The sequence below is a fragment of the Anas acuta genome, chromosome 2 (genome assembly GCF_963932015.1).
Source record: "Anas acuta chromosome 2, bAnaAcu1.1, whole genome shotgun sequence".
NCBI classification, from domain to species: Eukaryota; Metazoa; Chordata; class Aves; order Anseriformes; family Anatidae; genus Anas; species Anas acuta.
The window spans coordinates 42,362,831-42,376,766 of NC_088980.1; the positions used below are offsets into that span (position 1 = coordinate 42,362,831).

The 13,936-nt window shown below is 38.0% G+C and overlaps 1 protein-coding gene across 14 annotated transcripts in view; it reads left to right on the forward strand.

Annotated features, from left to right (window-relative positions):
• Positions 1–13,936, forward strand: part of RBMS3 (RNA binding motif single stranded interacting protein 3) — a 697,130-nt gene that overhangs the window by 443,375 nt on the left and 239,819 nt on the right. The window lies entirely within an intron of this gene.

Genomic DNA, 13,936 nt, shown 5'->3' on the forward strand with positions numbered 1-13,936 from the left:
TCAGAAGGGGAGGTTATGATGAAATGACGGGCCAAATTCTATTTGCAGTCACATTTGTCTGACTTTGATGTGATCAGCGTAAATGTGAGTGATAAGGAATGTAAAACTGGCCATACTGGGTCAGAACAAAGGTCCATTTAACATCAGATTTGCTTTCTAATAGCGCACTATTGCACTTGCCAACAGAAGAGTAAAAGAAGCAGGCAAGCATTTGAGGATACTTCCCCAGAGCGCTCCTGAACCTCCAGCAATTTGCGGTTTGGGGTTTCCTGAGCCTGTATTTAATAGCCTTCCCCAGGATAGCCTCCCTGCCCCCAAATAAAGACTTGTCTCCCGCTTTTTTTTACATTTAAAATTTTGGCAGCACGATCTCCAGCCATAAGAAATTCTTCAGTTTAACTCTATGTTCTTCAAAGAACCATCTCCTTTGCTTGCTTTAAGCCTTCAATGCTGTTTTCATTGATTGCCTGCTACTTCTAGTATTGAAAGAGACAGAAGGCTCTTGTTCCCTGTGGATCTTTTTCATGCCACTTATGATTTTATAACATGCTATCATAGCTTCCCTTACTCCCTCTTCTTTTTCTACTTTTATGAAAGATGTGCCAGGGTATGCATGTGTAAATAAGGATGCAGTTCTTAGAGCAGCAGAGCAGTTGCTAAGTAATGAACACGAAGCACAGCAAAGTGTGTTTTGTAATATGAGAGCACAGCTGATAGGAAGCTTAGAGGGTCACTTTATATCAATATGCTGGGCATATTGCTAATGCTGCACATTGCTGCAGCCTGGGAAATTGGGAAATGGACACACAGAACTCGATACATTTGGCAGGTACGTGCATGTGGCTTTGATATATATCTGATTAAACTTAAGAAGATCATTTTCTCAAAGAAGAACTGTCAGCTTTAGAAAAATGCACCGCAGAAATAATTGAAGTGTTTAAAAAATAACTATTCCTTTACAACAGCAAGTAAAGAAAGCAACTCTAAGTATCAGGATGTATTTTCAATGTTGTGTCAAAAGGAAATACACATTCCCCCCCCTTTCCCCCCAGTCATAGAATCATAGAATCATAGAATATCCTGAGTTGGAAGGGACCCTTAAGGATCATCAAGTCCAACTCTTGACACCGCACAGGTCTACCCAAGTTCAGACCATGTGACTAAGTGCACAGTCCAATCTCTTCTTAAATTCAGTCAGGCTCGGTGCAGTGACCACTTCCCTGGGGAGCCTGTTCCAGTGTGCAACCACTCTCTCTGTGAAGAACCCCTTCCTGATGTCCAGCCTAAACTTCCCCTGCCTATATCTAGTATAATGAGTCATTATAAATGCCTGCCTTAAATTCTGGGATTGTTTGATCTCAGCTTTCCTTAAATCTTAGATTGACTTAGTGTCTGTCATACCGCTGAACAACATCTGAAACTAATGGAAACAGCAGGTCAACGTCTGGCCAATTCTGGCAGCAGGTTTGGGGACATTAGCTTTGCCTGGAGCTGCAGTAGGTAACCTTGTGTGTTTTATCAAGTACGTTCTGCTTGGGCACGATGTCACCAGCAGTGTTGCAGCAGATGCCTTCACACCCAAAAGGACGAAAGAAGTGTGGTGAATCTCGTGTAGATGAATCCTTATTTAAGATGTATATTAATGCTGCTCCGCTTTTCATAGTGCCCAGGGAGGAAAATGTCTCTTTTTACATTGAGAGGCAGAGAAATGGTCCAAAATAGTAGACACATGGAAGATCCTAAGTACCCTAAATTGCCAGTTTCTCTAGCTTTGCAGGCAGGCAGAAGACCTAATTTGATTCCAAAAGTAACCTACACAAGTGTGTGTCCAGGGAATCACTGGGTGATTTACATCTACCAAAGACACCCCTCAGACTGCAGTAGTATAGGTACAATAGTTATTTCTTGTGTTGTGCCCAAAAACTTAGAAGTCTCAAACTGTGAAGAACAGTGACAACTTTGATAATGGCAGCTTTTCTGTAAATACATTTTTAGTTGGAAATGTTGGGACTCCCATAGATGAATACAGCATTAGAATGTTTTCTTCTGTGATATGACAGTGTCCATTTTTCCCATGTTAAAATGGATAAACTGTGCTTTTCTGGGTGCTAGTAAGCAGGGTGTGTGTGTACAATAACACTTTTCAATTACCTTAAATCTTGATATTTTTTATCAGGATCCAAAAAGAAATACTGAAGAAATGGAGCACGAGATGTTTCACTTGTAAAGTCAAAATTTGGGAGTTGGGACAGTTAAGGCTTGGTGATGGAAAGTCTGAATTCCTCTTAACAGGTCGACATATCTTTGGGGAATTGTCATTGAAGTCTGAGCCCAAGACATCGTATCCTGATGCACTTAAATTTTTCCTGTTTTTTTTTAACTGTTCCTGATAGGCAAAGAAAGAGAAGATGCCTTGAAGAAAGGCTTTCCCATCTTCAAAGCTATCTTAGCCACCTTACTATCCAGCTCAGTTAATACATGTTGCTGTTTCAGTGCAGTATCACAATCCTGTCTCTCTGTATGTGGTTACATATAAATTTTTAATATATGCATCCACAGTTGGTAAGTATTAAAGAAACCATATTTGTATAAATATATACACACATTTATAGATGATGATTTCAAAATATTCCAGACAAATTTTTGTAATGGAATACAATTCTCCTGAGTAGCAGAAAGTATTACAGTGGTATTTTTATGGTATGTATTGGCGGTGTGTGACTATTTAATAGTAATTCTTCTAAGCAGTGGGAATAAAATGCTGTGTGTTTTTTAGGAATGTGCTGTAGAAATAGGAAGGAAATTGGTGGTAAATTAAATCTTATTCACATTCAGGCAGTATTTTTTCTACCTGTCAGCAAAAACTGGCGAAAACCAAAACAACAACAAAATTGGAAAGTCGGAGATGAGGCTTAGTGATTTACTGTCTGCTTTGCCTGTGCTCACGGCTTGAGGGAGAGCTACACAGCCTTGGGGTTTTCCAGATAGTTCCATATCTTATTTGTCCATTTTGCATAAAAGGTTACGATCCCACCATTTATCTAAGCAGTTTCTTAGTCACCTGCTCCAATTATAACCCGTTATGGAAAATGAGGGCTATTGTTTATATAGCAGTGTTCTTTTATTATAGGAATGCAGCCTAAAGCAGCATGCAGAAGGAGGGGTCTTTCCAGTGTCTTAACTTCCAACAACAAAAAAAAAGCCACCACCTTTTCCTGTACTTAAAAACTGCTCACCAGTGAAAAGTCACCTCTGATAGTACCACGACCTTATTCACGTCAGACCTGACTCTTACTGTACTGCACATATTTCACATGGTAAAGTCATGGTTTTGGTCAAGGTGCTACAACAGCTCCAAAATACATCGAGTTCTGGCTACAGTAGGGTAATGGGGGGGTCGCACTGCCTTGCCCTCTCTCCTGTGGCTGCTGGGCCTGCAATAATGGAAATATTTCATTTTCAGAATAAAAATGTCATTAGCTGAAGTACATAATGGCTCTCTTTTGTGTGAACAGTCCTCTGATTCTTCTTGAACTCAGGCTTTCTATGGTAAAAAAGGGGTTTGGATACAGATTCTGCTTTGCTTTGCTTGAAGTTGGCTTCATCTTGCATGACTGCATGTGATTCAGTACTCTTGAGCACGTAAGTAATACACAGATTGGTCTAGGAGAGAACGTTGAAGCAGGTGGGCATTTTATGTCAGTCAGCGATTAGATCAATTACCAGGGCACCTTTCAGTGCTCTTGGAAGTGACAATTGTACCAGCTCTTTGATCACAAGACATCTGGGAAGCCTGGTGCAAGCTTCTCTGAAGGACACTGACAGAGTACCATCTCCTGCACTTTTCTCCTAGGAGCATCATCTAGTATCTTATCCTTTATACGGGATTTTACTAAAAGTTTCTACATTTCTTTGGTAAGAGAGCTCTTCAGTTTGTAGTAGCTGATACCTGAAACACTTCATACTATGATGACAGCCTCACAAAACACAGCCATCTTCCATCACCTGCTATCAATGGTTCATAGATCAGATTAGGCATTGAGTGATACCTGTGCATGCTATTTTTTTCCCATTTGCTGATACTTTTGATAACCCTGACATGTTAGTCATCTTTTACTTAATAGTTTGGAAATTTTTCATAACGATCTTTGCCTTCTCAAATGTCTTTCCTTTTGTAATATCCCCCTTTGTTCCTATGCCAGTGCAGTCCTTTAACTTTTCTACCTCTTGATCCACCTGAAGCATTTGTAAAGCATAGTCATATCCTATTTGCATCTTTCCTGTTGCTATTGTAAATACACCAGATTCCTTTTAGGGCACTCCTGCACACTTTTTAGATTCCACTGATCGATAACCCTTTTCTATCCCTTTTCCACTTGCAGTCTACCTTTTTTGGATGTGGTTGAGTGGAGCTGTACACCGTTTTTCAGAGAAAGTCTTTGCAGTATCATGCTACCATTTTTCGGTTGGGAAGTACCTTCCTTTCCTAATGTGGTTTTTACTCCCATTTTAGTCAGCTGATAGGCACCCTTTTCACAGCACCAACTCTTACTTTTAGCAAGTGGATAAATGGCATTGTTTTGCTTGTTGAATAGTCACTTTCTACTTGCTCTCTTAAAATTAAAACTCAGAATGTTTTACCAGGTTTTGAGTGAGGTATAGATGTTACATTTTAAAAATGCAAAGTTTTAAGGTGACCCTCCTAGTGCTTGCAAATGATTATTGCTAAAATTCTGTTCTTCAGCTTGCCTTTAGTGATTATATCAATTCTCTAGCTGTTGCTTAACATCATAAATGTGATGGCTCGGTATCTTGAGTTGTTCCAGAAAAGTCTTGCCCAGTGTCCTAGAGTTTATTTTCTAGCTGTGTATAATTCCAAAGACATCGCAAGCTTAACAGTAGATTTAGAACATCAGCTAAAGTTTCGTGTTTCTGAACTTCAAATGCTTTCTATAATGCAGCATTTCACTAAGAAAAGTGGAAATGAGAACATGCCAGCATATGGTAGATGTGTCTCTGGCATGTTAATTATTAATATTTTTGTTCTAAAGAACATTTATTTCAATCATGATAAAATCTCATCTACTTTAAGAAATGTGGATTGACTTCAATGGCGTTGACAGGTTTTAGGTTATTACCTTTAAGAATAATAAAAAAAAAAAGGGAAAAAAAGAAAAAAAAAATCACCAAGATTTTATATTATCTAGTCAGATATTTCACTGCTAAAAAGTTTTAATGTGAAGATAAAATAGTGAGGAAATACAGATGTGAGTTAGAGATATGTTCTGTAAGAAGTGAATGGGTATTTTATTATTTCTATTTTCACTTTTTTTGCTGTTAAAATTACTGTTCATGTAAAAAAAAAATAAATATGTGGGGAAAAAAAAACACGAACTTGAGACGTGCAAAACATATTTACTAAGAGTTATCTACCCTGTTCAAATTGGCACTCTCAAGAGATGCACTCTTGAGATATGTTTGTGTCTAATATCTCTTGCAGACAGCTATGAAAGATTGCTGTCCGAATATAAATATCCAGATGACAGATGCATGTAGAAGTATTTTTTCAGGGAATCAATTTCAGTTGTTTTAAGACCAAACTATTTAAAGAACTTGATTTTTGTGAGCAGAAGCTAAAATCTGGAAGTTTGATTTAGATGACCCTCAGCCTTGTTTGTACAACCACTTCTAATCATGTTTACTACTACTGTTGCTCAGAGTTGCATAGCCATGATTTGTGATTCTGAAGCTTTCAATTTTAGAATATAGATCTATATTTTTAACCCCCAAATTAATGGATACCTTCAGCATGCAACACTGGAATACAAAGTTCTGTTTGGAAGGTGTGCTGGATTGTCTCAAGATGTTGGCGTCCTGCTTTCCAAGATGATGTGCTACCTGTGTAAAATATATTGCTGTATCATCTCAGCTTGTCGTCTTTTGCAGCAGGAAAAGAATATATGGGGTTTTGTTGATTAGAAAATGATCTTTGTTGATGTTTTCACTTTACATTCATTAGTGCTTGTTCTTAACGCTTTTTATTTTTTAAATGGAGGCAGAATGTATTTGGCCAAAATACATTGAATCTTTGATATCATTCTGCTTGGTCATCAGTAATGTAACCACCTCCACCTAACAAATCGGTCAAAAACCAACAATCACAACATTTTATTTAAAAACAATGCAAAACCAAAAAAACTTAGATTTTGTGTAGACCTTTTGTATTTTTAACCCTTAGAGAGTGACCACATTTTAAACAAAGCCAAGTGGTGCAAGATTTTATTCTGGAAGGATTTAAGTTAGAGGTTATGTTCACCTGTAAAACTCCAGTCCAAACTAGAGGGAAATATTCTTCAGTCATTCTGCAAAACTCTTGTTTCTGATGGTCATGTTCCTGCATTCCCACAGTGGACAGGTCAAAGCCCAAAGGCAAAGATGAAATAGGAAATGTGCCCAGAGTGCAACCCAGCCCATCAGGCTGCAACCTCACCAAAATGGAAGAGCTGGTTATCTGGAAAGGTTGTTGATTGTCAGCCCTAGTCAATGATGTGTGCTTTAGCCCACTCAATCCATGAAATGTCACGTTTATAAAAATTTGGAGAGTTTGAAAGGAGGTGCCACTGAGGCCTGTTGGCACTTAACTCCTGTGTATGGTTCCAGCAGTTTCTTCAGGAACCCCTTTTGAAAGAGGATCATATCCAATCTGTATAAGCAACGTACATTAAACAAATATTTCAGCTGTTTTAAGACAGCTTGGAGTTTCCCAAACAGTTTTAATGAAGTAGAACCCCCTCAACTAATCTGTTTGCTGTAAATTAGAAGCAGAATTTAAAAACCAGGCCTTGCTTACTGAGGCTGCCCAGCCAGCACCCTGTCAGCCCATTCCTGGTTGCTGCCTCCTTCCTTGCTCAAGCTGAAACCGTCTTTCCAAGAGTGCTGTTAACCTGTAGCTCTTGGTTTAAATGCAAAGGTTTTATTCCTAGATGGTGACTGACAAATCAGATAAGGGAGCAACTGTGAAGAAATGTACAGGTTTTGACACGTGAATAATTTATTTCGAAGTAATAAATTGGTGGTTTGGCCTTCCTTCACTGAAGGATGACCTACCACAGGTTGCTGCAAAATTTGTCAGTGAAAAACATGGAAAATAGATGGTTTCTGAAAAGTGTCTGACATGAAATAATCTGGGTCAAAGTCCTGCAGTGTACCCAGGTTTGATGTCAGGGCTCTGTGATGAGCAGGTCATTGTGATTTGCAGGTGGCCAAATGCTGTGAAATAGTAAAGAAGTAGGTGCGTTTTGAAAGGGAGTGTGATTTATATCAAAATATATTTCATTTATTTAACAGGTGTATTTTCTGTTCTCCTTTGTTACTTGAACACCAACTCTGAGGAGCTCTGTGTATGCTACAAACTAAAATCCAGCACTTATGGTGAATAAAATGTGTTCCACAGGAGAAAATACTGGGATGACTTGGCCAGAACTTGGTTTCAGGCATTATGTGTTGTTTCTGCTTGTGTGCATGTGCATGCCTGCCTGCCTCACATAAGGTCATTTGGGAATGACCTTATGAGGAAGAGAAAACTGAAAAGGTCATAAGTGTGTTTTGGATATAATCTTTGTTCATCTCACTGTGCTGATGAAGTTTTTTGTTTTTTTTTTTTTTGATTGAATGTAAATATGCCTTATCTCTTCGCCAGCATGTACATCAAAGATGACTCTATTATAGAGAAGAGGGGCATTTGTTGGTACAGTAGAAGCTGGGTGTACAGCACTATTTAGAGGTGGTGCATGGTAGTGTCTGGATATATTTGCATCTAAATGAGCTGAGTGCCTCTTCATACAGCTTTGATTTCTCTCGATTGCTATAGGTTTTTGTTCCTCCTAGGATTTGGGGAACTGTATTTCCATTAGGTCCTCATCTTCCCTTCACATATTGCCTGCCACCGTCAGCCAGTGCCAGCAGCTAAGGGTCTGTAATAAAGATTTTCTACATCAGAGCTGGTTGCTGTGCTGTCAAGGCAGTTACTGTCTTCTGGGCCTCAGGAGGAGCCATGAGTGATGAGTACAGCATTTATTTGAGTACTAGGTCTTCCTTATGTTAAGTATTGACTGTATCCAAACCTACTTCAGCATTATTTATGTTTGAGTACAGCCGGATAATAATGCGTAATTCTTTCTCTTTTTTTTTTTTTAATAATTGTTTTGAGAGCATTGATCTTCCTCTTACCTTTTTGCCTCCAAAGAGCCTCAGTAGTCCATTAACCAGCTCCTTAAAGACCTGTGTCAGACCCCCTCACTCATTGTGTCTGTAGACTGCTGTTGGATATGTCAAGATGCTCCCTGTGTTGCTCAGTGTGGCTGATCTTAGCAAAAACATTTCTCAGCTCAGTGCTGGGTTGTACCAGTTGAAGTCACAGTAAATCAGTTTAAATCTCAGTGTAATGCTGATATGTCTTAAAGGGTAACAAGAGCTCTGGCAGTTTAGGAAAATCACAGTGTAGGGAAAAAAAAAACACCTGTGAAATTTATAAATCATGATATAAATGTGTATTGTGCTACATGTTAGAAATCCTTGCTTTGAATTAATGTAGGATCATTTTCAAATCCTCCTTTGCATCATATAATCATTCATGGAAATCCCCTTTCTAGTATTCTGCAAACTACATAAAACTTTCTGAACTATTTCAGCATTAGAAAAGAGGAAGCCATCATTTGTCGGTCATTCCTATTTAGACTACAGTGCCTTCCAAGGTGCATTAGACACTTATCAAAGACAGAGGAAGGGTCATTCCATACCCCAAGGACTGTATGATCTAAAAATGACAAAGGCAAGTATGTGTTAAGATGTTAACAGAAGTGTGTGTATGCTCTTTTAATGAGAAACAGCATTATCCCCTCTCTGTCCTGTTCCTTTACTTTTCTTACTTCAGTGAGGGATTTCCTATTTGCATTCTTAGATATTTACCTAGATTCACGTGTTTAAGTCTTACAAAGTTAAGCACATTTCCCTTCAGTGGAGCATCTACAATATTGCCCTTGTCCTTCTCTCAGCCAATTCATTGGGACAGTCTTGTCCTTCTGCCACACCTAATGGGATTTGTCAAGTCCTTGATGTGGCTGTGGTTTATTTCCATGAGTAATGAGATACTGAGGTAGGGCATCTTGTTCTGCCCTAAACGAGACATGCCAAGCCAAACATGAAATGGAATGCCAAGCATTATGTCCTATATGTTTGTCAAGTGTGTGATCTATTTTATAGAGACCCAACTCAGTACACTGAAATATTTTACTACATGTGAACTTTAGCTTCTGTTAATATGATTGAAGCAAGTGGAAATGGAAATTGTCAGGGCAATTTAACAAAGAGAGCCTGTAAAACTCATTACATCCCAGGTAGTAAAATCACTTTAGAAGGCACATTCTTCAAACTTGAGCTTTATTCAGTAAACTGCATTGGTGCCTGACCTTTTAAGAGCTTTCTGTTCCACGGGAGGGAGGAGGGGGAAAGGCCTTGTTGTTCAGAGCCACCTATCTTAAATTATACACAGCAGCCAGACTCGAGTCTGTGCTTTAGATCGCGCGGTGTGACAGACGATGCGACTGTTCCAAGCAGACAGTTAAATGGCCAGCTATTTAGATGAATTTGATGCGTATTTTATGTAATTGTATACTCCATAAAGCAGTAAAAAGCCAATGTTGTGTGTTGGCTGTACTTTAACACAAAGTAAATCAAAGTACCCATCCCACGTTTGTAATTTGACTTAATCTTTTCAAGACCTAATGCTTTTAAGAAGCTTTAGATTGATGCTACGCAGTAGATGTGTGAGGGTTAACGTTGCTTTTTGGAAAACAGTTCTTGTTAGGTCCATACTTAATTTTCTTAGCAAGTTAAATGAGCTTGTCAAGAGCTCTCCCATGACACTGTGGGGTTTCTCCTGTACTACAGTGTAATGTGCCCCAGAGCGTGCCTCCCTCTGCACAGTCTTCACACTAGTGTGAGAGGCTGTGTTTTCCTGTTAAACTTGTGAATGAGCTGTCTGTCCACTCTTGATAACAAACGTAAGCACATTTTTTTCCTACTTCTAAATCTTTTTCCAGTCACATGTAACAAATTTTGATTAGTGGTGTACATGAAAAGCAAGTGTCTTGTGGACTGTGGCTCAACCAGCTCATTTTTACTGTGGTTTTCCATTCTCCAGTATCTAAACAGCTATGATATGCAGAGATTGCATTTTCTGGTAGCTATCCTCTGCCCGGCTCATGGGCACAAGATAGCTTCTCATTAGTGAGCCCAAACACTCAGGGTTTAGTCCGGCAACCTTTGAAGTAAATGGAAACCTCCCACATATTTTATTGGGTGTCAGATCAGACGATTAGTGCAAGTTGTGGCATTACAAGATTTTGTCTAATTACACGGTAAGGTTTTTGCCTTATCTATGCAGTTTGTGAGATGGTATTACTTATGGGAAGTATGTTAGAGTTGATTGTGGGAAACTTTGAAGAGAGAGAGAGAGCATTTGCCTGCTCTGCAATTTTCATGTTGTTTCATGTTTTGTTTTGTGTTTTTTTGCCTTTGGTGCTATGCATTTTTTATTTCCTCTGGATCTGTCACCCTCTTATCTACAGGTTTCCTGAGCATGTTTACTGGAAAGTCGATAAAAGACATAAGTGAAAATAAAAGAATGTTCAGAAAGGATTGAGACTAAGGAATAGAAACATAATAAAATGAAATTATGGAAAAGAAGAACTGAAGAAATAAATACTTTTTCCTTTTGGTTTACTATAGGCAGAGGAACTTTTGAATGTGCAAATGTTACTGAGAGCTTCATGCAGAGCGAGCAGTCAAGTCGTTAGGTGACAGATAAAAAGTTATGTAAATTCACAGCACTCCTAGGAAGATTCCTTCTTGTGTATGTAATCTACAAAAAAAGAGAATAATAATAATAAAAAAAATCCATCGTTAAAAAATGGTGGGAGACGGTTATACATATGGGTAATTGAACTCTGCAGTGTTTTCTTTTTTCCACAGAGAAATACAGATCTTTGTGTATAAATTGTTTCACATCAAGTGGAAGCTGGTAATAACCTAGATGTAGATTCAAAGATGACTCCTCTTTGAAAATTTGGCCTTTTCACATCCAGAGAAGAAATGTTCCATGCTTTCCAACAGGTGAAATTTATTCCATTATTCCTGCCCTTCTGCAGCATTTGCTCTTTCCTGTTTAAATTCACATTTGCAGTGTGTGGCAGTGTCTTAGGACTGTAGAATAGAAAAGAGAGTAATTACAGAGGAAATATTAATCTTTTTGAACATGTTAGTGTGTAAATGATCCACTGTCCTGTGAAAAAGGAATGCACGCGAACCTTTGATTTTCGGATATACATGGTGTGTGTTATGATTTTCTTTCATACATATTCTCTTTTGCAGAGAAACATTAATGGGGGCAGCTAGGAGGATGTTCTGTTTCACAAACCAACTTGGAAACTGTCTGCTAGAAAAATGCTGCCTTCTTACTTTTCTTTAGTGCCTGGGTCCAGCTTTTGAAAAATCCTTTAAATGTATCAGTCTCTTTACTATTCATAGCCAGGTAACCTGTACCTATTACTGAGATAGGAAGTAGTTTTGATTGTTTACATTTCTATAAGAAAGATTGATGTTTAGTCAAGGGATTTTATTGGATGATGAAGGACAGTATTTATTTAAAGAGACTGCTTGCCTTCACTTATTAGAGTTGTTTATTTCACGTAAATCAGAGTTTTTAAAAAGTTTTCTAGAATCAGTTGAAAACTACATTTGGTTTCTACAAACTCCACTTTGGGACTCATAAAAATAATTGTGAATTGCTTTATCTTAGTGAAATATTTTAAAACATATTTTTCCTGTCGTTTCTGAAATGTCAGATTTTAAGTCTAGTTATTTCATCTTTAAAAATAACAGTTAATGCTGTGTAAATGCTCATTTCAGGGGTAACTCCCTCTCTGCGTGCTTTCCTACTTGAATTGCAGATCAAATGTTGAAGGGAAGAAGGGGGGGAGAAGAAAAGATTGCAATTTGGCAAAGTAGCACTGTGTTTGAATACTAAATCTTTCTTTTTGTTTATACTTTGTCACTATTTTCTCAGCTTTTGCAATGCTGTAATTTATTATATTTTTGTTCGGGAGAAAGTTGAGCTTAACTGTATGTTTAAAACGAAGTGTATGGGCTGCTCAGCAAGCTCCTCTTTCTCTAGCTCAACTGTCTTCTAACTGCAGCTGAGTTGCAGCTTACTTGGAGCATGGACAGGGAGAGTTCCTTGGGAAATTCCTACAAAATTACCCCATAAACACAGACGCCTACCTAATGAAAGGGACTGAGTCTGCCCTTGGAGCACGGAGACATATACAATGAAATTAGTCAATGCATGGTATATGAGGTTTCCAGTAAATTGGGTTAGTTTGAACAGCAGTTTTGGACGGTGACTTCTTAGTCATTAGGTGTAACTGAAAGCTGGCCACAGCCTTGACTAAGTGTTCAGACTGACTGTTGCTCCTCCAAAACCCGAAGGAGAAAAAAAATGTATTAGATTGTGCTCAGTTTAACCACCTGGAGTAGCAGGAAAAGATTTATTTCAGAAAGAGTGTGAGGAAATCACTGTTACTTAAGCCATCTAGTACCCAGCATAAAGTAAAATGCAACAAATCACAGTTTATTGAAAAAAATATTCCCACGTAAATGGTAGGGGTATTCTGAGGTGTAAGACTCAGATGGGTTTGCCTTGGGACAGCATGACTCTGTATATTAGAAAGCAACTGCAGATGTCCGTTATATAGATCCTTTTGCTGGTAAACTAAAACTATCAATAGCAAACTGAAAATACATCTAGATTTGTTGTAGAAATGCTAAGTAGTCACAAAGAGAATGCCTACAGTGGATCCCTGACGTGATTTCCCTTCATAGACTTCACCAAAAAAGATATGGGCAGGAAGTATCCTTGATCCACTGTTAAGCTGGTTGGTTTTATTAACAAATCACTCATATTTTTACATTAGTGACTGGGTGTATTTCTTTTGTCTTTGCGCTGGTTCTTTCAAGTCACAGAATAATTCCAGGATATGATTAATTGCCAGTAATTCTGCCTGATTTTAGTGGCATTTGAAAGCTTTAATTTTTTTTGCAGGATAGTGTGTAGAGTTGAAAATATGTCCTCTTCATAGGTATATGGGATGCTAAAGCTGTATTTAGTAGAAGTAAACATTATTAAGTATATTCAATATAATTCTGTTGAATGGAAATCTAGCTTTTTGCACCATGCTTCTTATTTTGAATAACTCTTCATTCTTTTTCTCATTACTACTCTTAGGCTTGTGCATTTTTTTCTTTTTTTCCTCTTTTTTTTTTTTTTTCCCTGACATTAAGTACAAACCTGAGCAGCAAGAGAGATGTGTTTAGCAAACACAGTAACTAGGTGGTTTTTTGTAGTGGTTTGGCTTATTTTCAAGCAGTGGTATGTAAACGTGTCTTTTTGCTTGTTTGTTTGTTTTTTAATATTAAGATACATAAATGAAAAATTCAACACAAAGAAAGAACATTCAGAAAGCCTCAACAGAACCTACTGACACGTAAAAAGCATATTAGTTCCTTTGAGGAACTTTGAGAAAATTAATACATTTTTTTCTTATTACAGAACTAAGCAGGGACACTGTTCTGTTCTGTCCCTTTTCATACAAAAATGGCTAAATTTCCAGAAATTTTCCATGACAGAGGATAATCTTAGCTTCATTGTACAATTATTTGATCCAACAGTTTATCGTTATCTCGATATGTTTCTGGATCAAGCAAAATGCACGTGACCACTAAGGCTGTTTATAACCGACTACGTGGTATATCTGCATCACTCTTGCTTTTTTTTGTGATGGAGGTTTCCCTCTCTAAAACACTGTGGCATTAGCGTTTG